Source organism: Puma concolor, chromosome C1, assembly GCF_028749965.1.
Source record: "Puma concolor isolate L17-30 chromosome C1, mPumCon1.1.hap2, whole genome shotgun sequence".
In the NCBI taxonomy this organism is placed as follows: domain Eukaryota; kingdom Metazoa; phylum Chordata; class Mammalia; order Carnivora; family Felidae; genus Puma; species Puma concolor.
This window is the reverse complement of record NC_141674.1, coordinates 41140150-41166744: the sequence shown is the minus strand read 5'-3', so window position 1 is coordinate 41166744 and position 26595 is coordinate 41140150. Positions and strand designations below refer to the sequence as shown.

Genomic DNA, 26595 nt, shown 5'->3' with positions numbered 1-26595 from the left:
GATTTTTCTGATAGGAGACAAGGTTATAGGCAGTGTTTTTTTCTCTCTCTCTCTTTCCCTTTATTCTTGGTATTAATGTTTCAAAGTGGTTTGTGCTATGAAAAAAAAAAAGCTATTTTCCTGAGGCAGGTGAAAGCATGGATGGAATATTATGCTTGCCAAACTTATTCCTGATAAATGAGGCTATGTATTCCAGGTGGGAAGGAATAGTCCTTGGAGCTTTCAGAGAGGAAATTAAGCACAGAGGAGGAGGAGGATTGCTTAGTGTTTGAACAGTAAGTCACATGATACATTAGAATCAAGGGATGTGGAGATAAGGGAACAGAAACTAGCTTCTCTGGTCTGTGTCCACAGGCTTTATTCTGAATTTAACAATGGAATACCAATAATCAGGCAAGGCCAGAACATAGAATTTCACATCTTGTATATGTCACAAAGGTGCTCAAGCCAGGAAACAAGTGGCAACTAAAATTCAGACCTTACTCTACTTCCTGAGTCACTGAAACCTGATGTAGGGCTATATCTGCCCAGAAGGGGTAGCTTTTTCTAATTTTCACAAAGGCATCATAGAGGATAGTTAGTGGAATGGACCACTGACTTAGTGTGCTGGAGTCTGATGCCAAGTAAAATAACGTCTTAGTTGTACCACATCAATCTCTACTCCAGCAAGTACTGGGGCCAGGCTCAATGTGTAGTTTTCAAATAACCATGTGAAAAGACATGATTAATATTTCTCACATATAGTCGTACCAGACTTGTATACTTGCTGAAAGACAAGTTTATATGCTGGATGTAAATATAGAACACTAAATGACCTATTTTCTTCTAATCCTCCTGCCATGATTTAATGAAGAAATGGGGGTGGGAGGGTTGCATATGGGAACACAGAAAGAAAAGCTTTGGAGTCCCAACTCTTGGATTCATCAAGTAGAAATATATTGAGTTGAAGTCTCCAATAACTTTCTCCTTATATCTCTCTAATTGCCTTAGGAAAAAAAAATTTAATAGTTTCTTAGTGGTTTGTGTTTCTCACATCCTCTGTAGCAACCATGTGAATTCAATGAATTCAAACATACCGCGCTCTTTCACCCTCCCTCCCCTTGGCCTATGCATAGAAAGTCTTTCATTGTTTCCTCAACAAATTCTCTTCAGCTTTTAAAACTCACTCTAAGATCATTTCACTGGGAAGCCCTCCTGATACACTCTCTTCCCCACTGCAGATATTTCCTCCCTCTTCTGTGTTCCCCCAGCATTTGGCACACTTCTCTATTAGCATATAGCATGATCTGTAAACATATCTGCTGACTTTGTTAAACTGTGGGCTAACTCAGAATAGTGTTTATATATTTTTAATGTTTATATCTAGTCCTAGCATCTAATAGGATGCCTAGTGGAATGGGGTAGTCCAGAAATGTTTGTTGAATCATGAATGAATGAATGAATGCTATAATGACACATGCATGCATCTGATGCAGGAGATATGGGTTCAACTCTTGGCTTCACTGTTAACTTTCTTTATGTGGCAGATTAAATAGGGCCACAAATACTTTGATACTTTCCTTATTAAGAAATGGTGTCTATGTTCTTTCCACCTAAATCTGAGTAGAGACTCTGTTAGTGCTTTAACTAATAAAATATGGCAACAATGACACTGCCAATTTCCAAGACTTGGGCTTAAAAAATGGAAGCATTCATTTCCTATCCCTTGGAACATTGCCTTTTGAAGCCATTGGATGATAGGTAAGATGTTTGGCAACCTTCCGGAGAGACCTCGTGGACAGGCTTTGAGACTACGTGCAGAGAGAAGGGCCTGACTGAGCCCAGCTTCTATGTGAGATGGGGTTAGCCAAATCCAGCCTTACCAATGTTTCAGTCATGTGAGTGAAGCTATCTAGGATCCTGCAGACCAGTCAAATTGCCAGCTGAACACCATAAACTGAGCTCATTTCAGTCCATGTGAAGCAGAAGAATCAATCGGTCAAGCATATGCCAAATATTACCCTACAAAATTAAGATATATAATGATTTTTTTAAAAAAATCTACTAAGTTTGGGGATAGTTTGTTAGGCAATGACTGATAACCAGAACATAAGTTGATACCTAGAAATGGGGCACTTCTGTGACACAAAACCCAAGACATTTGACATTGACTTTGAGACTAGGCAATGGTTGATGACTTGAACGGCCTTGAGGAGTCTATTAATGAAATTGGTAATGGCCTGGAGAAGCCAGTCTGAAGACTTACAGAATAGTCAAGAAATTGTTATTGGAAGCTGGAGGAAGGTTGGCAACATGGTCATTTATGGTAACATTAGAAAACAGAAAGGTACCTAATGAACTTGGGAATCTGAGTGGGGACTTTCCAGGCAGAAAGTATAAAGTATCAACTTGCTTTTTGTAGCTATCTATGATAAAATAAGAGAAGAGACTGGTAAACTAAAGAAGGCCCAGGATAGCATTTCTAGCCAGCACAAGGATCTCAAAGGAATAAATGGCCTCTTGGTAAAAGTCAAATCCAAGGTGTTGCCAGTAAAATAAGGTCACAGGGTAAAAACAAATCAAGGGTACAACTATAAAATCTTTGGTTGAGACCTCAGAGAGATTTAAGGTTGTGTCTCATAGATCTTTTATAAGTTATTCCTAAGGGGAAAATTCTTTCTAAGAATCTTAATGCTGTGCTTCATTGACCATCAATGTTGAACAATAGGTTTTCTAAGAGTCTTAAGGGTGTCATTCTACAGCAGCTTCACAGGGGACCTAGGGTCAAGAAAGGCTCTCTGAAAGAGATTTGTGGGTTTGTTTTTTGGATAATGGAGTAGACTATAATATGATACAAAGGAAACTCCCCAAATTGTAAAAGGATTATATTAGCTTGGCCTGAAACTGTCAGAGACAATACAAGATTAAAAGAGGTCTTTGGACTCCCATTCTGCTTTGGGCAGAGAGTAGGCTGAGGACACTACTCAGCTACAAAAATGGGCTGTTTATTATGGAAAAAAGGGGGATGATTCAGAGGGCAGTCCCAAAAATCATAGAGACTCTCATTCCCAGGGAGCAAAGATAGGCCTTAATTAAGGAACTAGCAACACGTGCCTAGCTAGATTTCAGAATTTCTATGCACCAGTGACTGCAATGTGCTTCCATTCCCCCAACCTACCACCACCACAGCCGTCTTTTGAACTGGAGTGCCATTGCAGTTATTTTATACCTTTTGCCATTGTAGTTGGGTGTGTAAGGGAAGATAATTTTCCTCTTTAGTTCAGAGATCTTCAGTTGAAAGGAATAATGCTCAAGAAGCTACAGCTTAGAAACTACATCTGAGGCACCTCATCTACATCTGGAACTCATTCAGATGATGAGATCATGGACCTTATTCCTGAGTCTGATGCTGTAATTGGTTGTTCTGGCAGGGTAGATTCTTTGAGAAAGTGAGTGAATTTTACATGTAGGAAGAAGAATGTAAAATAATTTATGGTCCGCGGGCAGATGGTCACAGATTGAAGATGGCTGTAAATTCTTTGATCCTTTACCATTGTCAAGTGGTGTATCTCCTCCTCTAGAGTCAGGGTGAGCTCTATCATTGTTTTGAGCAATAGAATATTGTAGAAGTGGGAGTGCCTGGGTGGTTCAGTTGGTTGAGCATCTGACTTCAGCTCAGGTCATGATCTCCCAGTTGGTGGGTTTGAGCCCCACCTTGGGCTCTGTGCTGACAGCCTGGAGCCTGGAACCTGCTTTGGATTCTGTGTCTCCCTCTCTCTCTCTGCCCCTCCCCTGCTCACGTTCTCTCTCTCTCTCTCAAAAATAAATAAACATTATAAAAATTTTTAAAATATATATTGTAGAAGTGACACTGTGCTAGCTTCCAAGCTCAAGTCTTAAATTATGGTAACTTTCCACTTCCTGTCTCTAGGGAACATTGTCTCTTTGAGCCGTAAGCCACCATGTACCCTGCTGGAAAGATCACACTGAGACCCTCAGTAGGGTGAAGGGGACCCAAATGAAACCAACTTTCTAGCCATTCCCACCAAGCCTCAAGGCATGTAAATGAAGCCAAATGAATATCTTTGAGTGATCTCAGTTGACTCTATGTGGAGTAGGAGAAGCAACTAACTTAGTCCTGACTGGATTCCTGATTCAAAAATTGTGAGAAATAATAAAATGGTTGTTGATCCAAGCCACCTAACTTTGGGATAGTTTGTTACCCAACAGTAGATAACTGAGATCTCCATGGCTTTGGGTCAAGTCTTTTCTCTCTAGAACTATTTCTTCAGCTTGGGCAGTGTCAGGCTAGGTTAGGTGAGCTCAAAGGGCCTTAACAGTTCTGATTTTCAGTTCTATTCCGAATGGCATTTAGACACTTGTTGAATAATCAGTGGAATATAGACTATATATAACTAGATACTCAATAAGTATTTAAATGAGTTTTGAAGGATGAAAAAGAACTGCTCATGTAGAAGTGAAGGGAAGGACACTTCAGACAGAATGAACAGCATGTGCAAAAACTCAAAAACCTGAACAGTTTAGGAAATTGCAAGAATTTCAGAATTGTTGAAGTTTCAAGTACAAGGGAGAAGGGGGGAGATGAAACTGGAAAGATGAACAGGGCTGGATGCTAAAGAGACTTACAGGCCTGGACAAATGCCTATAGGCTTTATCTGCAGACCCTGGAACACCTTGAAAGGAAAATTATCACTGAATCCTTTGTAAGATAAATGAGATTATCCATCTTTTCATACATATGGAAACCAAGGTTTTGTTACCTGCCCAAGATCACATAATTAGTGGGTGGCTGATCCAGGATTGGAATCCATGTCTAATAGCTCTGAAACTACATTTTCAAAGGCTTCAGAAGTGAAGGGCAGAAGACATGAATAGACACTTTTCCAAAGAAGACATCCAGATGGCTAACATACACATGAAAAGATGGTCAACATCACTCATCATCAGAGAAATACAAATCAAAACCACAGTGAGATACTACCTCACACCTGTCAGAAAGGCTAAAATTAACAACACAGGAAACAACAGGTGTTGGCAAGGATGTGGAGAAAGGGGAACAATCTTGCACTGTTGTTGGTGGAAATGCAAACTGGTGCAGCCACTCTGGAAAACAGTGTAGAGGTTCCTCAAAAAGTTAAAAACAGAACTACCCTATGATCCAGCAATTGCACTACTAGGTATTTACCCAAAGGATACAAAAATAGATCCAAAGGGGTACATGAACCCTAATGTTTATAGCAGCATTATCAAAAATAGCCAAGCTATGCAGAGTCCAAATGTCCATCAACTGATGAATGGATGAAGAAGATATGTGTGTATATATATATCTCACATCTTCTTACTCTAGCTCCATCCATGTCCTTGCAAATGGCAAGATTTCATTCTTTTTGATGGCAGATTAATATTCCATTATATATATTATTTCGCCATCAAAAAGAATGAAGTCTTGCCACTTACAAGGACATGGATGGAGCTAGAGTGCATTATGCTAAGCAAAATAAGTCAGTCAGAGAAAGATAAATACCATATGATTTCACTCATATGTGGAATTTAAGAAACAAAACAGATGAACCTATGGTGGGGGGGAAGAGAGAGGGAAACAAACCACAAGAGACTCTTAATGATAAAGAACAAACTGAGGGTTGATGAAGAGAAGTGGGGAGGCAGATGGGTGATCAGTATTCAGGAGGGCACTTGTTATGCTGAGCATTGGGTGTTGTATGTAAGTGACGAATCACTGAATTCTATTCCTATAACCAATATTGCACTGTATGTTAACTGACTAGAATTTATTTTTTTTTCAACGTTTTTTATTTATTTTTGGGACAGAGAGAGACAGAGCATGAACGGGGGAGGGGCAGAGAGAGAGGGAGACACAGAATCGGAAACAGGCTCCAGGCTCCGAGCCATCAGCCCAGGGCCTGACGCGGGGCTCGAACTCACGGACCGCGAGATCGTGACCTGGCTGAAGTCGGACGCTTAACCGACTGCGCCACCCAGGCGCCCCTAGAATTTAAATAAAAAATTGAAAAGAAAAAAAAAACCAATAAAATCAAAGACTTCAGAAGTGAATATAATTCTATTTATTTATTTATTTATTTATTTATTTATTTTAAATCAACAGAGATTTATTCTCTTACAGTTCTGGAGGCTATAACTTTATTTAAAAGACCATTTTGAACGTATTCTTTGTTGTATGAAGTATGAGAGCAATGTGAATTGTTTATGATTAATTTTCCTTGGGGAAATGAGTAAAGCCTCCCAGAAAAGAGGACATCTTATTTATTTATTTATTTATTTATTTATTTATTTATTCATTCATTCTTTTATTGTTATTTTAAAGCATAGGTAGCATTCATTGAGCTCAAACTACATGCCTGGCATTGTTCTAAGTGTTATTTATGCCTCACAACAGCCCTGTGAAGTAGGTACCGTTATTTTCTACTATTATTTCTTTTATTTAATGTTTATTTATTAATTTTTGAGGAAGAGAAAGAGGGAGCGAGCGAGATAGGAAACCGAAGCAGGTTCCAGGCTCTGAACTGTCAGCACAGAGCCTGACAAAGGGTTTGAACTCACGAACTGCGAGATCGTGACCTGAGCTGAAGCTGGACACTGCAAGATCGTGACCTAAGCTGAAGCTGGACACTGGATGTTTAACCGACTGAGCCACCCCGGATCCACTACTAATATTTCTAAAGTAAGGAGAGTTTAGGTGACTTGCTCAAGTCACACATTTCGTAAGCCTGGATTGGATCTTGGTGGACCAGAATCATGCTTTTTAATCATCAGCAGGAAAATTTAAACTGGGTCTTAAAATAGAGAGATTTGTGGGCCAAAGAGCATTTAAGAGGGAAAAACAACGTAAATACTTGATGCAAATGTTTGATGGCAAGAAAGTTCCCTGTGTCCTAAGAATAACATTTCAGGGAAGCTGAAATTTAGAGAAAGAACATTTGTGTGTGTGTATGTGTGTGTGTGTGTGTGTGTGTGTGTGTAGTAGTAGTAGTAGTAGTAGTAGTAGTAGGAAGTGGAGGGAAGATGAGAAAAGAATGGTAGGTGAATGTGCTGGCAATATACTTTGGGACTGGGTAATGGAAGGCCTGGAATGCTACACAAAGCACTTGATCCTCTGGGCTATGAGGAGGCTTTGAAGTTGTTTTCCTTTTCCTTCTTTCTTTTAATCAAATGAATGCCACAATTAGTTCTGTATTTTAGAAACAATAATCTGGTTGCAAGGGGAAATGGATTGAATGGAGGATATGGGAAGCATAGAGAAAGTAGTCAGGGCTTCTTTGTAATGTCTGACAGGGAGGCCTGAGCTAGGACAGTGGTGGTGGGGATAGGGGAAAGGGAAACAAACAGTGAGTGGGCTAGTGCTTGTTTTCATAGCTAATAGCTAGTTTCTACTGGGCATGATTTTGAAAGTTGATTAAATGTGACCTGTTTTTTGCTTGGAGAGGCTTGGATAAAAAGCTTATTTTCATAATTTAGAAAATCAGAAACTCTGCCTACAGTTCAGTGGTCCTCCACGTAGGGCAGGTAAATCAAACACACTGAGGCCATTAAAGAACACACATATAAAAAGAGTTTGAATACTTTAGTCTTTTCTTGGCCTTTGCATTATTTCTACCTCAAAGACAGGACCCCAGAGGCATTTAAACAGGCACATTTCTGAGATTTTAAAATGTCCACAGAAGGCCACAAAACTTGACCCGACCCAAATAAAACTGAACAAAGGCTGAGGCAAATCCTGCATTCTGCACATCCTGCCTTAACAAACATGACAAAGAAAACTTGCTGACACCTCCAACTCTTTTTACATCAATTCCATTTGCCTGGAAAACCCTCCCTTCCACCACCCTGCTCTGTGATGCAGCTCAGACCCACCTCTCCTAAGGCAAAGCCAGAAAAGCACTCCTTCCTCCTCCTCTAGCACACTCCAGATTTCTCTATTACAGCACTTGTCATCTGTTTAATAACTATTTGATTACTTATCTTTCTCTCTCACCTGTACTGTGAGCTATTTAAGAGTACAGATTTAATTTTGCTCATTTATTTATCTCCAGGGTCAGGCAAGATGCCTAACACATAAATGTTTGCTAAGTAATGCAGTCAGCACATAAACACATGATAAAATCTTCAGTTAAAGGAATTCAAATGCAGATGAAATACCGTCAAAAATATTTTAAAACTTAAAAAGTCATCAAATAATACATTCACATTGTTTATAAAGTCAAAAAATACTATCAGACTTCTGATGGAAAACTGTGATCTCCACCTCCTCCCATCCTTAACCTCAACCCCCCTAACCAAACTCTCTTAGCTATTTCTTCTGGTATTTCCCTCCATTAAAAGATAATATGCTTATAATGACTCTTTTTGCTTTATCAACTTTAAACATCATCTTTTGAATTCCTATTGTGGAAACAGGGTTCAGCCCTCTGCCATCACTCCAGGCCTATATTGTCCTCTCCCAAATGTAGTTAAAATATAATTTTTTACTAAACCAAAATTCATTCTTTGAATTATTATAAGTATTGTTCACTGTAAGCTAAGCACTGGATTATAGTTATATTTCTTTTCTTGTGTACTTTTCTTACTGGAGATATTAATAATTTTATCTTTTCCTTTGTTCTGTTCTCTATACCACTATTTTCTACATTATCAAATATATCAGATAATTTATCCATTTCATTTATTTTTCTGAAGATATAAGTCCTGGAACTTATTCCATTCTCCTATTCCAATCTTCAAATATGCTAAACAACTGTAATCCTCACATTCTCCTTTATTATCATCTTGGGGAACTCTCTTTGCCTCTCCCCTGCATTGTATGTACTTTTTTTGTTTTGTTTTGTTTTGTTTTGTTTTTGTTTTACCAATTCCATGTTTCTCTCTCTTTTTCTCCCTCATTCTGGTGGCACATATACCATCAATAGCTTCTTGAATATATGTGTGTGTGTGTATATATATATATATATATATATATATATATATAGGGACTTTGAAAGTCTTATTATGCCTTAATTTTACCTTTCCACTTGACTGGCAGTTCTCTAGGTATAGAATCCTAGCTTGGAAATAATTTTTACACAGAACTTTTTAAAAATAAGTGTTTATTCATTTTTGACAGAGAGAGTGTGAGCAGGGGAAGGGCGGAGAGGGAAGGAGACAGAGGATCTGAAGAGGGCTCTGAGCTGACAGCAGCAAGCCCTATGCGTGGCTTGAACTCACAAAACATAGATCATGACCTAACCTGAAGTCAGACACTCAGCCAGACACTGGCTGAGCCACCCAGGTGCCCCTTGACACAGAACTTTTAAGGCATTGCTACTTTCTTTTCTAGTGTCTATTTTTTGTTGTTGAGACATTTAATATTCTTTCAGTTCTCTCTCTATACTTTGTATTATACCATTATATTCCCCTGGAATTTTAAGCATATTTTCTTTATCTCCTAGTGTCCAGAAATTTCTTAAGGATTTACCTTGACACATCTTTAAAAATTTATTTGGCACAGACTTTAGTACATCTTTCAAACTGAAAATATGTGTCTTCTATTCTAGAAATTTTTTCTCATGTTCTTCCTTTAATAATTTATTTATCTTTGTCTCTTTGCTTTCTCTTTTTGAAACTTATATTGTTTGGATTTGGGATCTGCTGAATTGATCTTCCAGTTTTCTTATCTCTTCATTTGTTTAACTCTTTGACTTTTTGTTCCATTTTAATTTCCAATTCTTCTATTGATTTTTTAAGTTTTCCACTTTCATGTTTTTAATTTTTATGAGTTCTTATTCTCTTTTTATTCTTTAAAAAAATTTTTTAAATGTCTATTTGTTTTTGAGAGAGAGAGAGAGAGAGAGAGAGAGAGAGAGAGAGAGAGAATACAAAGCAGGCTCCAGGCTCTGAGCTGTCAGCATAGAGCCCAATGCGGGGCTTGAACTCACAATCCCTGAGATCATGACCTGAGCAAAAGTTGGATGCCCAACTAACTGAGACACACAGGCACCCTGCCTTTTTTCTTTCTTTCTTTCTTTCTTTCTTTCTTTCTTTCTTTCTTTTAAAGAAAGCATCCTCCTCTTGTGTCATGAATGCAAGAACTATTCTACTCTCTAAGTACATTGATGATCAATTAAAATTTTTCTTCTACTCCCTAGTTTGTCTGTTTTCTTTGAGTTCCATTTTTCTATTTCTTTTGGCTTCTCCCATTTTGTTGTCTTTCTTCAAATATTTGGTGAAATTTTGCAGCCCTTCATATTTAGTGGTGAGGTACTAAAATGTCAATTGGAAGCTCTGTGTGAGTAATGGGATTGTCAACTGGTGGCTTCACTATAGATTAATAGGGGAGTTACCTGACCATTTTGCTATGGACCTCAAAATATCAATATTTGTAGTTCTTTTTTTTATTAAGCTGGTCAGTTTCTCCAGACTCTTCCCTTGGATAGCAGAGGCAGGTATTGCTGCCTGGCTATCCAAGTACTCTAAGCTAAGTAGGACAAGGGGACTAGAGGCCTCACCATTCAGTAAGTGGACATTTACTTAATTCCCCCATTTTCTGTTGTCCCTTCTCTCCCCATGCTAAGTGCTTAATTTCTCTGGGCCTTGGCTTCAGAGGTGCAAATTTTCCATAGATCAAATCTATGGATTTGATCTGCTGCCAGGATAGGGAGATCTAGCCTGATTAGATGAATTGGGGGAAGAACTCTGCAAATCTAAGTCCTCTCTATATAGACATCATTCAGCCAATTTCTCATTCCTGCCTTCCACAATATTCCATGCCTCAAATTACTGAGCCTTTCTCAAATGGCAGTACAATGTAGTGGGTAAGGAAATAGACTTTGAACCTAGATAGTCTGGGCTTGAAATTTGGCTATGTGAACTTGGACAAGTTATTTGACCTCATGCTTCAGTTTCCTCATTTGTAAACTGGTGAAAATAATAGTACCTACCTCAAAGGATATTGTGAGGATTAAATGAGTTTATATATGTAAAATGCTTAGAACAATGCCTGATATCAACTAAGATATATAATAATACAATATTATTCTTATCCTTATTTGTTTCCATAGCTTCCCACTGGAATCTTCACTCAGCATACACTTCAGCTTCCTCAACCCTATTCACTTTTTCCTCTTCTAAAAATATATCTACTGACAACTTCTCCTGCATTCTCTTTCCTCGTGAGTTGACAGCATTAAACAATCATTTGTTCTCATTTTACTGATGTTTTTGGAGAGGAGGAAAGATAAGCACATATGTAGATTATAATATATATTATATATAAAACATGTTATATATAATATATAACATATTATATATGTTATTATGCTAGAACTGGTTCAATTGACTAAAATAAAAACACTGAAATTAAAACATCAATGTTGATAAGATTGTGGTGAAATAAGGAGCTCATGCATTGTTGTTATCAGTATGAATTAATATAGTTTTTTTAGAATATCAAAACCTACAATGAGTCATAAAAACACTTTAACCTTTAACCAGCTATCCTATGCAATTATTTACAGGGGGAAAAAATCAAGCAACAAAGAAGTTATTCATTTTAATGAAAAGTTAGAGGCAATAAAAATTTCCAACAGTCTCAGGATGCTAAAGTTTAGTACATGCCTAACACATCCACTTGATAATATTATATAGTAATTATTTTCAAATATGACTTATGCTAAAATTTAAAAATTACCATATAACACTAAGTGCGAAGAAAAGGACACAAACATATGTCCACTGTGGGTAAGCAATATAAACTTTATGTTATAAAGGGAATATGCAAGAATAAAACCAGTTGTTTTAGAAAAGTAGAATTATGGAAGTTTTGTTTTTATTTTTAAAAAATTCCTTTTATGCTGTCATAAAAATGTTTTCATAATTGAAAAAAACCCTAAACCTCAAACCTAAAGCTGACAAAAATCATAGTGATTGTGTCTACCAGACCTCTTAGATGAAGATGAAAACTAAACCATTGGGCCAAACATCTGAAAGTTTCAGAACAGCCAGGTCTTTGATGTTGGGTAGACTAAACAACCAGATGTTTGACTGAAGTTTTCTGTTTTCATCTGAAAAGCTGACATCATGTAACTATGGCCTGAATGTATTACTGATGTCAGTCACCATAAAGTTCAATGAGTTGTTAACACGGTCCCACACAGTTCTCTTGGTCTTCCCCTTTTGGTACTCACAAATATCATCATTAGCTTGCTCTTTGTATTAGGTGTTTACTATTCCTCATTAAATCTAAAGAATAAAGGCTAACTTCCTTAACCTTTCCTAATGAGGCGGCAGCTGCTTCACCAGCCCCACATCTCATCATTTTCCTCCCTCACAAGGTTCATATTCTCTAGATGCTAGAATCACAGTCTCTTTTGTTTACTCTTGTATCCACAGTACCTAGAACAATGCATCACACATAGTAGGTTCTCAAGAAATTCATTGTGGTATTATTGTTGTTGTTCTTGACTAGAGAATATTATTGTTATCATTCATTGAGCTATTATGAGCTAGAGTGATAGGGCTTAGTATACACTATTGAATTTCATCTTCACCATAACTTCTGTAGTCTTATTATTTCCATTTTATCCATAGTGAAAGAGAGGCTAGAGAGATTAAGTACCTTGCCCAAATTTACATAACCTGTAAGATACGGAGCCAGGACTCAGTCTTTTGAATTCCAAAGCCTAATACTCTTAATCACAACACCATAGGGACATGCTACTAATAAATTTACTAAGATATTATGGTAGCTACATAGAAGTGTGGAGAGAATAAGGACTACAAAATGACAGAAAATAAATAGGCAGAAGTTTAGTCCAAGTACCATTTGTAAAGTGTCTATGATATTCTGGGCCCTATACCAAGTAGAAGCACACAGAAAAGTCGAATATCATCCTTTCCATGAAAGAGAAACCAGTCTGATAAGGGTGTCAGGCACCTAAAATTAGGTGGAAAGTACAGGTGTTCTAGAAATGGAGCCCACAGGAGTGATGGTGTCATATATACCCAGAGCTTGGCTGGGGGGGTACAGGGTTTCAGGGTAAAAGTTCCAGGAAAAGGAGAAAGGGAAAAGAGAGACCCTAGATACTAAGTAACTTAGGAAGAGTGCCCAGGGAGATCATTGTCTCCCCACAGAAATATTTGAGGGATGAGGAAAGAGAAGAAACTTTTATCCATCTGAATCAAGAAAGCACTGAGACACATGACAGTCACAACTATTCAAGACAACAATGAAGATTCATTTATTTTACTAGTTCTTATTCTGTGCCTCTGTTGGGCACCCAAGGATTCAGATAACAGACACAGACTATCCTTGGTCATTGTGGTTGGCTCATTCTTTCCACAAATAAGTATGGAGAACCTACTATGTGTGATGCATTGTTCTAGGTACTGTGGATACAAGAGTAAACAAAAGAGACATGACTTCATGGAACTTACATTCTGTTAGGGAGAGACAAACAAATAAATATGTAAAATATATAATATTTTAGATAGTGGTAAGAGCCCAGGAAGAAATATAAAGCAGGGAAGAGGGACAGGAAGTATCAATGAGATGGACAGGTCAGGAAAGGCCCATCTAGGAAGATGATTTTGAACAAATACCTTGCATTTTCACAAAAAGGAGAACATTCTAGGTATATAGAAGAGCAAGTGCAAAGGCTGTGAGGCTGGAGTGTTGCTTGATATGATCTAGGTACAGCAAAGAGGCCAATGTAACTGGGGCAGAGTAAAAATTATAAAAATTTTCACTTTTATTCTGAGAAAGATGAGTAGCCATTGGACAGTTTTTGAATCAAGAAGTGATATGATTTACTTTATTATTTCATATTTTCATTCTGGTTGCAGTGTTGATAATACACTGAAGGAGGATCAAAGTGGAGATAAGCTAGGAGGCTATTACAATAATCCAGGGGAGAGTGATGGTGGCTAGGATCAGGAAGATAGCAATAGAAGTGGTCTGATTCTGGATATACTATATTTTAAAGGTATACTTGGTAAGTTTGATGATGGATCAAATTGAACTGTGAAAGAGTGGAGTCAAGGATGACACCAAGGTTTTACACTGAGGAAATTGAAAAATAGAATTGTAGTTTACTTTGATGAATAACACTGAGTAAGAAGCAGGTTTTAAGGGAAAGATCTGGAGCTCAGTTCAGACATGCCAAGCTTTATATACATATTAAACATTCAGGTGGAGAAGGTGAATAAGCAATTGGATATATGGACCTGGAACTCAGGGGAGAGGTCCAGGCTAGAGATAAAAATTTGGGATTCATCAACATGTAGATGTTATTTGAAGCCATATGAGGCAACAAAGGAAGTGAGTATACAGAAGAAAAAATCCAAGGACTGAGGTCTGGGCACTCCAACATTTAGAGGTCAGGACATGAGAAATTAGAAAAGGAGACTAGAAGGAATTATTAAAATTATAAAGAAAACCAGAAGAATGTAGTTTCATTCTAGGAATCAAATGAAGCAAATGTTTCTGGAGACATTTACAGTAAAGAGTAGCAGGAAATAAGAGTTGAAGTTGGAAGGGAATATGAAATCAGGAGAGGGTAATTTTTAAGATAGGAGAAATACTAGCATTTGTGTGTGTGCTTATAAGAAATGTTCTAGTTCAGTGTTTCTCAACTTTGGCACTACTGATATTTTTGGCAGAATAATGTTTTGTTGTGGAGGGCCATCCTTCGCATTGTAAGATGTTTAGAAACATCCCTGGTGTTCTATCGACTAAATGAATAGTAATGCCCCCACCCACCTCCCCAGTTGTGGTAGCCATAAGGGTCTCTAGACATGCTAAATGTTCCCTAGAAGGTAGAAGGAGGGGAGTGGGCAAAATCACCTATAATTGAGAACCACTGATTTAGTAGAAAAGAAGAATATGGTGATGCAGCATAGAGTGGGAGAATTGCTAGGGCAATATCTTTGAGTTAGTGAAAAGAGATGGGATCTACTGTCCAAGAAGAGGGATTGGTCTGCTAGTTTCATGGGCTGTGAATCTACATTAACAGAGAAAGCAAAGGGTATGGGCATGGATGCAGCTACGTGGCTAGATGTGTCAGTAGGTACCTAAGGAAGTTCTCTTCTAGTTGCTGAGAAAAGAATTCTCAGCAAAATAAAAAGCAGAGTAAGCAGCCAAAGGCAAGCACATGAAAGGAGGTGCTGGAAGTTTTAGGAGATGGGAGATCTGATGGAGATCATCTAGGAGAATGGACTGGTTGGACTAGAATTCACCAGTTGGGCTACTGAAATGTATTGTGATTGCTGAGCAGCTTTTCTATCCAGTGGTAAAGACCCAATAAGAGTAGAATAAGACTAATTAACATTGCTGTTTGTTTTTCTCCAGTCATACACAGGGGTCTTGGTGCACAGAATAAGCTCAGAGTTGGATGTGAGCAGGTTTGCATTCTTACCAAAGAGTATCACGAAACGAAGGGAGGCAATGGAGTTGAAAATAAACAAGGGAGTGATTATAATGATTGACCATGATATTTAAGTTGGGTAGGAAGGCAAGTGAGGACATGAAGAGGACAAGGGACAGTAAAAAGGTGGTAGCATCATCAGTGGAATATAAATCCCTGTGGGACTGAAGGATTGTTGGAGTACTAAAGACAGTGGGATGGAAATATGGGGGGGGGGGGTGCAGGGTAAGGATAGAGTATGACCATGGTAGTGAGTTTCAGGGTGGGGTGGGAAATGGAGTCAAAAAGACAGATGCACATAACCATAGAGATGCACAGAGCTGCAGAGTGTCAGAATCCAGGGGATGAAGAGTAACAAAACCTTATTGTAGTAACCAACATAAACAATTAGCAATTTCCACCCTACCTTGGATGATTATCCTAAAACTCTGTGTGGTAATATTATTCCCCTTGCCACTGACCAATTTAGAGATGGCCAAAAAGATGAACGAAAGTCTGCAGGGGAGCTTCGGGAAAATGTTTTCTTATTCCAAAGAATGGGATAGTTCCTCTTCTTCCTCTGGATTATGTGATGCCTGAAACTTTTGTAGCCACCCTGTTAGCAGCCTGAGGATAAAGTTAACACTGATGATGGCAGAGAGATGGAAAGAGCATGGGCTCTTGATGACACTGTTGAACCGCTGTATCAACCAATCCTGGATATTGCCTTACTCATAGAACAATATTCCTATTTTGAGAAATAATACATTATCTATTGTTTAAGTCCATTTGTGTTAGGTTTCTGTTACTCTTAACGAAAGCATCTGATAACACTATCCTTGAGGAGCCCCTTGCCTATGGGAAAGCCACCATGGAAACAGATAAACACATTTCAGTATGTCACATGCTGCCCTGGAGGAAAACCAGGGGGCTGTGAGATCCTTGTGTAGGTGCTTAACTAGACTGAGAGTCAGGGAAACCTTTCCAGGTAAGAGTATTCCTTTTTTTTTTTTTTAATTAAAAAAATTTTTAATGTTTATTTTTGAGAGAGAAAGAGAGAGAGACCGAGTTGGTGAGGGACAGAGAAAGAGGGAGACACAACACAGACTCCAAAGCAGGCTCTAGGCTCTGAACTGTCAGCACAGAGCCCAACATGGGGCTCAAACCCACAAACCATGAGATCCATGACCTGAACCAAAGTCAGATGCTTAACTGACTGAGCCACCCAGACAACCTGGTAAGAGTATTCCTTAAAAGTCAATAAGCATTCGTTAGGCAAAAGGGGGGTCCTGGGGAGAGAGAGCTGAATATGTGATGGGACAATGGTAAAAGAAATTCAAAACTTTGTAGCTTTACAGTTAGCAAGAAATACTAACTCTTGATGTATGTTTGTCAATCAAAAAAGTTACATATGTCAGAGGTTCATTAGTTGCCTATCCAGCATTTACTTTCCCTCTGTCTTTCTAACCATTCCCATATTTTCCTTTTGGAGCTACTCCTTCTCCATGTAATTGACTCTAAACCCAGCTCTAGAGGTGGCCTCTGACTGACAGAAACCAAGTAGAATCATCTTATGCCCCTTGACATGATGATTTGTTCTGGTAAATGAAGTGCAAATCAATCAAATTTGGCAGTCCTCTGACTACAGAAGATATTTCAGGGATGGTTTAGTCAAGTTTGGGACTTTTATTCACTGGTTTTAAGAAATGATGCTCTCTCCCACTGCATGTAAACAAACAAACAAAAAAGCATATAGTCTTTCTAGCTGCTAATTTGTGTCCATAGGGGAAGCCAGTCCAAGGATTACAAGCTACATATATAGGAGGTCAGAAATGAGACTACTGAAGAGCAATTGAGGAGAAGCCCTGGTTGAACTGCACTGAAGTCTGCCCAATTACTTATTTTCAGTTATATTTGCCAATAAAACCTTTCATTAGTTAAGCCCATTTAAATTCAATTTTCTGTTACTTGAAACTGGATGGTCCCAATTTGAAACACATACACAGAGGATCAGTATGTTCATTAGTAACCTATATTATAGTTTATATTAGCTGGTATATGAGCAATTCACACCATAACATAATATTCTTTATCTTTACTTTCTTGGACTGATAGGTGACATACAGAATGTCTGGTTCCACACCAGACATCTGTCTACTCTAATGGCTTGGGGTGGGATACATAGATAAAACTCAAGAGAAGCAGACAGGGGACAATATTTTATCCTAAAGATAATGGAGATCCAGGAGAAGGGTTTAGGCAGGTTAAACAAACAAAAGGTAATAATTTCCATGGTTTTGAGGATAAGTCTTTTCAAAAAAGAAGTTTTTTTTCCCCTGTCTTTTTCTTTCAGTAAAATTCTTATTTGCTTTGTAATCTACTGGTTTATTCAATAGCTATTTATTATGTGCCAGTCACAATTGCAGGAACTTAGGATATAGCAGTGAATAAAACAGGAAAAATTCTTGCCATCACAGAGCTTAGGTTCTTTTCAGGCCAAACAGTATCCTCTCCACAATGTCTGCCTGAATTCTCTCAATTGTATTTAATATATCCTTCTGCTTTATGGCGTGTTGTATGTACTACTGTAATTACACTTATGGTCTGCTTCAAGTTAGAGGTATTGCTTCAGATGTCAAATATCCCTCTCACTAGACCAAAGGGTTCTTGGAAGCAAGGTCTATGTTACTAGTTTGCCTCCCAAGCACAGACCTGGTTCAGAGCAAGTGCCAGTAGGTATTTGTTGAATGAGAGAATGACTCTGTCTATAGTCCTAAAAGGGCAAGCCCACATGGTGCAGCTCTCTCTGTAGCTTCTGCCAGGCATTCAATTGGAGTGGATGGGAGCCAACCTGACATGGTTTTAGGTGATCTGGTAATCATACAGAAATGACATTCCTAATGAGTGATTATTACTAATAAGTGATAATAATAAAGTTCATTTGTATGACTGTGGGTATGATAGGAAATGAAAGCCTGGATAATTCTATTATGAAATTCAAACAGCTGTCCAGCTTAATGAATGTAAATGGCTCTTTGATGAAGAAATGGAATATATCAATGAAAATGGTGACTGCAATTATAAAAATATTTTCTTTGGTTAAAACTTAAATGACTCAAAAACTGGGTCATATATGCACTTAAATACTTTATAAATCACTGTAACTTAGGGGCAAACACCTCTGATTTTCCTAGAAACAAAAAAGAATTACTGTAAAGATCAAAAGCATTTGTTTCTGCTTGATTTCAAATGGTTGCTGTTTTATTGCTACACAGTCAACAGAGGGAGCCCACGTTACAAAACGTAATAAAATTTCCTTACTGGACTTTGTACATTGGTAGAAAGCCAATAGAAGAAATAGAAAGAAATAGAAGAAGTAGAATAGAAGAGTTAAGGTACTGGACAAATTTGGTTTTAAATGATACTAAGAATCTGGAATCCCTCTTATGAAACTGAGTTTGGGGGATGATATTAAGGTAAGGGTATTTCAAAATAGCATACACATAGTGGATATATAAATTTTTAAACACACTTCATACTGCCAGAATGAGCCGTGATCTTTAAAGTACACAGTTATATCACTCTCCTGCTTAGAACCCTCCAGTGGTATCTTCATCACTTATGCAACAAATCCAATCTTATTGGGGTTGTATTAAAGGAGATAATCAATAGCGTAGTGCCTGGCACAGTGAATTGTCAGTAAATTCTTAGTATTATTTTTCACTATCATGTCTTTTATTACAGTGATCCTTCAGACTAGAATGCTTTCCAAACTACCCCCTTCCTACTACTCTCATCTGACTAACTCCTTTCTTGTACTAGAGGCTTCAGGATCCCAGAAGTCTTGTCTTTCACTGTCTGGGTGCTCTTCTGGTATTTATCACACAATATTGTAGTGATATGTTCACAAAGGTGTCTCTCCAAGTTGATAGCAGAGGCCAGATCCCATAAATTGTTCTGTCTCTAATGCCTAGTAATCAGGTAACCAACCATCCAGCTTGGCCTGGCACTGTTCCAGTGTTAGCAAAAAAAGTTCCATGTCACCCTCCCACAGATCCTGACAAATAATAATAATTCAATCAATAAATTTGTTTACCTAGGAAAATTATCACTTTTGCTTCACGGGTTTAAATTTCTCCAACTATTAACTAAAAAGTTTAAACAAAATAATATCTAAGGCCCTTTTAAACTTGATATTTTAGAATTGGATGTCACATTTATGTCCTGCCTACATTCATATTTTATCTTATCTATACTAAAGGAATTTTAACTAAGTACTACCTGTTTGTGTTTTAATTGCTTTTTTATTTTTTTATTTTTTCTTTTTATTTTAGAGAGAGAGAGAGAGAGTGTGTGTGAGAGTGGGGGAAAGGGGCAGAGAGAGAGAGATAGAGAGAGAATCTTAAGCAGGCTCCACACTCAGCGCAGAGCCTGTCACAGGTCTTGATCCCACAACCCTGGGATTATGACCTGAACCCAAATTGAAAGTCCAATGGTGACCTGACTGAGCCACCTACCCTAATGGTTTTAATTTAAATGAATTTTTAAATTGAAATATAGTTGATACATAGTGTTACATTCATTTCAGGTGAACAACTTAGTGGTTTGACAACTCTATTTGTTATGCTATGTTATCCACAAATGTAGCTACCTTCTGTCACCATACAATGCATTACAATACCATTGACTATATTCTGGACACTGTACCTTTCATCTCTGTGTCTTATTCATTCTATAACTAGAAGCCTATACTCCCCACTCCCCTTCACCCCTTAAATTTTTTTAAAAAGTACTACTGAAAATACTCATGATAAATCAAATGAAGAGTAAAATATAAATCTACTTGTATGGTATAATTCCAATTTTGTAAAATATGTATATTTTTATGTTTTATTGAAGAAAAGGGAATGGAATTATGAAAACATTTTTTATCAGTAAATTCTTCCATTTTATGAATTTCCAAAAATGTCTACAATTATCGTATGATTTTATACTTAGTAAACAATACTTATGAAACACCAATGTTTGTGCTGATGTGGTAGTGGGTATACTTTAAATAATTATTTTTCAGGATATTGTTACCTTTGCATGAAGTTGTTAATAAAAGCTAGCTAACTGATCACATGTTTCCTTTAACAGTGCTTCTCAACATTAATGTAGGTCTGGGTTGGGTCTGTGATTCTGAATTTCTAACAAACTTCCAGATGATGACAGTGCTTCTGGTCTGTGGACCACATTTTAGGCAGTGGGCTGTAGTGTACATGAATTCTAATCCACATTTGACTATCAGTTACAACTTTTTAAAACAATATTGTGCCTTTGGTAGTGTTTCCCAAAATGACACATTAGGGAAATATAGGAAACTTCTCATAATTCACCCTTCTGAGTGCTGAGGGGGATCGATACCTTGGGAAAATTGTAAACTCTTAAAAATGTAATGGTCGGGAGTTCCTGCCTCAGAGTTAGTTGTCTTTTGTAAACAAGAAGTCAAACGCAACAATATATGTTAGACCAACCAAAATACCAGACGCCTATGTTGACATATGCTACATAACTCAAAATAAAGTGCTTTCTCCTCTATGCCCCTCACAGAGTTCCTAGTACAGTTGTGTTCCATAAATAGAGTTTGAACAAAGGAATGAGTTTAATTATATAAATAATAGCTAGGATTTTAACACTTTCTGAAGGCGTAAAGCTCTGGTTCTCAAATTTCAGTGTGTGTAAGACATATCTGGGAAAGAAGCTGAAATGTAGATTCTTGGACTCTGCCCTCAGAAATTCTGATTCTGGGCAGTGGAATTAAAGAAACTGTTTTTTTAACAGGATCAGATGATTGTAATATAGTTATCTCTGGACTATATGTTGAGCGATACTAGTTTTAAATATAAGAAAAAAGTTACCACCACTAACATGTAAGAAATACATTTTCCATCATGACCCAGTTTACATACACATTTAGATACATACATATCTGAAACAAACTTTCATAAAATAATACTAACCCTTACTATGTGTCCCACCCATGTGTCATATCATAGCCTGATATTTTCTATTTTATTCAATTTCATTACAAAAACATTGCCCACAACCAACCAACCATATTGATTTCACATCATTTACCTCATTTAATCTTCCCATCAGTGCTGCAAGGTAAGCACTCTTAACTGAATCTTTCTTACTTGGAAACAACCTTGGGGAAGATTAATGTGCCCAATGTTACACACTGAATAAATGGCAGAGGTGGAATTCAAACTCAGAATGCCTGGCCATAAATGGCTCTGGCCTGCCCTCACCTTCATACAAACATCCTGAAAAAGCCCAGCAACCCCCCAGTTTTGGAGTTGATTCAGACAGCCTCTGGTTTCCCCAGTTGAATTCTATCAACTTTGGATAGCAATTAGAAATTTCTAAGAAAAAAAAAAAGATTTTGACTCAACTTGGACCGGGTGTGAACTCTGATCCATTCTGCTATAGTCAAAAGGATGCTGAGGGTGGAGTCACCTAGTACAGTCATGGACACCTAATCCCTACAGCAAGAGTTGAAGCTGGGGGGATGTTGATTTCAAAGAAAGGGCAAAGGTCTTGGCAGTCACGTAGAAATACATTTACTATATCTGCATTTCTTCTCATTTGAGCAGGGGAATTTTTCATCTCCCTTTCCAGGTAAGTCCCCCCTGCAGCATTAGAACAGGAGAAACTAGAACAGTACAATCCAAGTCTTCTTCATTTCCCAACCCCTGCAGAACTCCTGCCCTCCTCACCTTCCCAAATGCACAGCAGGGATAGTCCTGGAAGTTCTTACCTGAGGCAAAGGAGAATTACAAAATGAAAGGAGCACCTCCTTCAGTCTTTGTGATGGAGGACAGTGACTGACTTTCTGGAAATTCAACAGGAGCTGATTCTTCTCTGTGTTTGAGTGTCCCTTTCTTCTCAGGGTCCCAGCAGCAGGTTTTTGCAGAAGATTCTGAAAACCTGACATTGTTTGTTACATAATTCAAACTTCCCATCCAAGACACTATTTTAACCTTCTGAAAAATAAAAAATTGCAAAATCTCTCTCAAAAGTTGTTGAATAAAGAAAAAAGGATTATTATCCTTCTTTAAAAATATTCAAAATATAAAATTAATGCTGCAGTTCTCTAACAAATATTCCTTTCTTTTATTAATGTAGACACACACCTCTCATGAAGACCAGCTATGGAAGTTTCAATTATGCCAAAAAGCATAAGACTAAATAAATCAAAAGGTTAAAAAAACATATTGAATTTTTAAATAGCTAAATCCTTTTTGGACAAATCACAGTGCTTTCATCTACATCCTTTGTTTCCTTCCCACTGCTGAGGAAGATCGACAGTTTCCTTGATTAGAATTTTTTTTTTAATGTTTATTTATTTTTGGGACAGAGAGAGAAAGAGCATGAACGGGGGAGGGGCAGAGAGAGAGGGAGACACAGAATCGGAAACAGGCTCCAGGCTCTGAGCCATCAGCCCAGAGCCCGACGTGGGGCTCGAACTCACGGACCGCGAGATCGTGACCTGGCTGAAGTCGGACGCCACCCAGGCGCCCCAGTTTCCTTGATTAAGAGAACAGTTTGAAGTGCTTTTTAAAGAATACTTTTAAGATTTTTTTCTGTTATTTTCAACATTCTTAAAAGTTTTAGAGTCTTCCTCTCTTTAATATGGCAAAATAAAGAACAATTTTTGACCTGTCTTAAAAATAGACTTTAGGGGCGCCTGGGTGGCGCAGTCGGTTAAGCGTCCGACTTCAGCCAGGTCACGATCTCGCGGTCTGTGAGTTCGAGCCCCGCATCGGGCTCTGGGCTGATGGCTCGGAGCCTGGAGCCTGTTTCCGATTCTGTGTCTCCCTCTCTCTCTGCCCCTCCCCCGTTCATGCTCTGTCTCTCTCTGTCCCAAAAATAAATAAACGTTGAAAAAAAAAAAATAGACTTTAATAATGTTTACATCTAATTAAACTCTAAAATTTTATTAAAATGAAAATAATTCCCAAATCCTAACTCAACAAGTATTTTCCTTGTCTTCCTATTCCCTCCAAATTTTTATATGCTGTAGAAGGATAATCCTGAGGAATATAAAAAGTGTTGTACTGTTTCCCCTTGATAGCAACCTCAACAAAATAGTGCTTTCTTTTGAGAAGTATATTTGCCTGTGCACAATCATTATAAATATTATTTCTATGTCTCTTAGGTATTGCAGTCATGTCTCATATTCTTTCATCTGGAAGCACTTTGGTGTGTATTATTTGATGTGTATTAATTGAGTATTATTTTAACAAACATTCATTTGTTCATTATTATTTATATTTACCTGAATGAAGACTTCATTTACATCCCACCAGAGTCATGCCAAGTCAACCCAATGAGCATCTAAAAAATAAATACATTTCCAGTTCCAACCGACAAGCACTTTACATAATACTGCTTTTGCTTTAATAAATGAATACTGCAATTTCTCTTTAAAAAATAATGCCTTAGGAAATAAATATTTTACCAAAAACATATTAACACATTAAATGAAAACTCTTAGGAAAGAAGAAGTAAAGATACAATTGAATTGTATCTTAATGGTGGTTGGGGAGAGGGAATAATTGTATTTAAAGGAAGTTTTAAGCCAAAAATTGGATGTACTAAAAATTACCCTTTAAAATACTAAATTAGGAGGGGCCAAGATGGCGGAACAGCATGGAAGTTTTTTTGCATCTCTTGTCCCTGAAATACAGCCAGATCAACACTAAACCATCCTGCATACAAAAAAAACAAAAAACAAAAAAAAAACTGATTTGAGGATTAACACAGCAATCTGCACAACCTGAACCACAGAACTCAACAGGTACATGGTGTGGAGAGGTGAACTGGGGAAGACAGAAATCGTAAAAGTCGGGGAGCTGTTTTTGCTTGCAGAGAGAGGATGGAGATGGAGGTGGGGAGAGTACGGGAAAGCTTCCCCCCACCCCCGACACCTGAAAGCAGCTGATGAGAAAAGAAAGAGTATACAAGGGACTGAACAAAAAAAGAGAAAGGAGAAAGGAGAGGATTTAAATTCCATTCCAGATATCGAGCTGTGGAGTTTCAGACTCTGAAGACTCTATAAATAGGGGGAGCACAGAGTCTGCAACTCTACAGCTCGATAGCTGGCAGTCCTCTGGTGGGAAGGGCGAATTCCTAGGAATAGTTAGCAAGGTCCAAGGGGTCCTCAGGCCACATGGGGAGAAGCAGTTCCCTTGCTGGGAGGACATTTGGTAGAGGCTGTGTGGCCACCCACAGACAAAGATTCCAGCAGACCCTGGAGAACAACCACATTCACTGGTGCCGGAACAAGGACATTAAGTGAGAAGCCTGGTGCCAGATATGTGTTGTGACTTCCATAATCCCTGAAACACTGTTGCTACACAATCACGTGAACTTTTCCTGGAGCAGGCTGGCACCCAGCCGCAGTCTCTGGGGATCGGCAACAGCACAGTCTCGCAAATGTTCCTGGGAGCAGGCAGGCACCTGTACATTGCTTGGTGAGACTCTCCCTCAGAGGGTTAGAATGGGTGAAAGCTGCAGTCCCTCAAAAATGAGGAGTTGAAACACAGCCACATCTGAGATAAAACCCAGGAGGGAGGTGCTGCCTCACAACCTGATGGCTTGGTCACTGACAGTGTAAAAGCGAGGAGTGGACAAAAGCTGGAGACAAAGGATGGGTGTGCAATTGCTAATCAGGGAGAACAGAGTTCCCATACTATAGACAGGGTAGCTGGGTGACGCTATTTTCACCCCTCCCACACATGCGCACACACCCCTACAAGTGCCACAACAATCTACCCCAGTAAGACAAGCAGCGCCATCTAGTGGGGAATAGAGCCATTACACTAAGCCCCACCCAACGGGGCCCACCTCGATCTTCAGGAAGTCTCTGCATGCTTAGTTTATGGACTATAATGGGCTTCACTGTTTGAGGGGGAACCGATGTAATTCCAATTGCACTTCAGCTGTTTGCTGGTCCAATTCTTTTTCTTTTTTCTTTTTCTTTTCTTTTCTTATTCTTGAATACAGAAAGAGACAATTTTGTTATTATTTTTTATTTTTTTAAAAATATTTTTCTTTAGTTTTTTCCAGTATATTTTTAAATTTTCTGTAAATTTTCAAAATTCTATTTTACTTCCATCATTTCATTTTATTCTATTTCATTGTATTCATTTTTTCAAATTTTCAAACATTTTCCTTTTTTCCCCCTCTTTTCTGTCTCTTTTTTTTTTCTTATCTTTCCTTTTTTTCTCTAATCTATCAAGCTCCTTTCAACAACCAGACCAAAACACAACTAGGATATAGCATCATTTATTTGATTTGTGCGTGTGTGTGTGTGTGTTGTTTTCAATTTTTAAATTTTAATGTTTTTTACCTTATTAATTCCTTTTCTTCCTTCAAAATGGCAAAATGAAGGAATTCACCCCCAAAAAAGAACAGGAACAAATGACAGCCAGGGACTTAATCAACACAGATACAAGCAAGATGTCTGAAGCAGAATTTAGAATCACGATAATAAAAATACTAGCTAGGGTTGAAAATAGATTAGAATCACTTCTGTGGAGATAAAAGAAGTAAAGCTAGTCAAGATGAAATAAAAAATGCTATAGAAGGGAGAGGGAAGATGGCGGCGTAGGAGGACGCTGGGCTCACCGCGCGTCCTGCTGATCACTTAGATTCCACCTACACCTGCCTAAATAACCCAGAAAACCGCCAGAGGATTAGGAGAACGGAGTCGAGGGAGCAAAGCGCAGACGAGAGGCCCACGGAAGAGGGTAGGAAGGGCGGCGAGGCGGTGCGCGCTCCACGGACTGGCGGGAGGGAGCCAGGGCGGAGGGGCGGCTCGCCGGCCAAGCAGAGCCGCCGAGTCTGGCTGGCAAAAGCGGAGGGGGCTCAGGACTGTGTTCCGACAGCAAGCGCGACTTAGCGTCTGGGAGGTCATAAGTTAACAGCTCTGCTCAGAAAGCGGGAAGGCTGGAGGACAAAGGGAGGGAGAGCTGCTGAGCCCCCAGAGAGCTGCTGAGCTCAGTTTGGTGGGGAACAAAGGCGCTCACCAGCGCCATCTCCCCCACCCATCCCCAGCCAAAATCCCAAAGGGAACCAGTTCCTGCCAGGGAACTTGCTCGCTCCACGCAAACACCCAACCCTGTGCTTCTGCAGA

At 38.5% G+C, this 26595-nt stretch overlaps 1 long non-coding RNA gene across 2 annotated transcripts; it reads right to left on the bottom strand.

Moving 5' to 3' along the window:
* On the bottom strand, positions 1–25448 carry LOC147578009 (uncharacterized). Of its 2 annotated transcripts, XR_015254172.1 has the most exons (5): positions 25305–25448; positions 24064–24166; positions 23734–23792; positions 22213–22438; positions 1–2001 (listed from the first exon to the last, which is right to left on the bottom strand). It is a non-coding gene; the product is annotated as an uncharacterized LOC147578009 (long non-coding RNA). The 2 variants fall into 2 exon arrangements; XR_015254171.1 differs by lacking the exon at positions 24064–24166.
* Positions 25449–26595: the final 1147 nt, after the last annotated feature.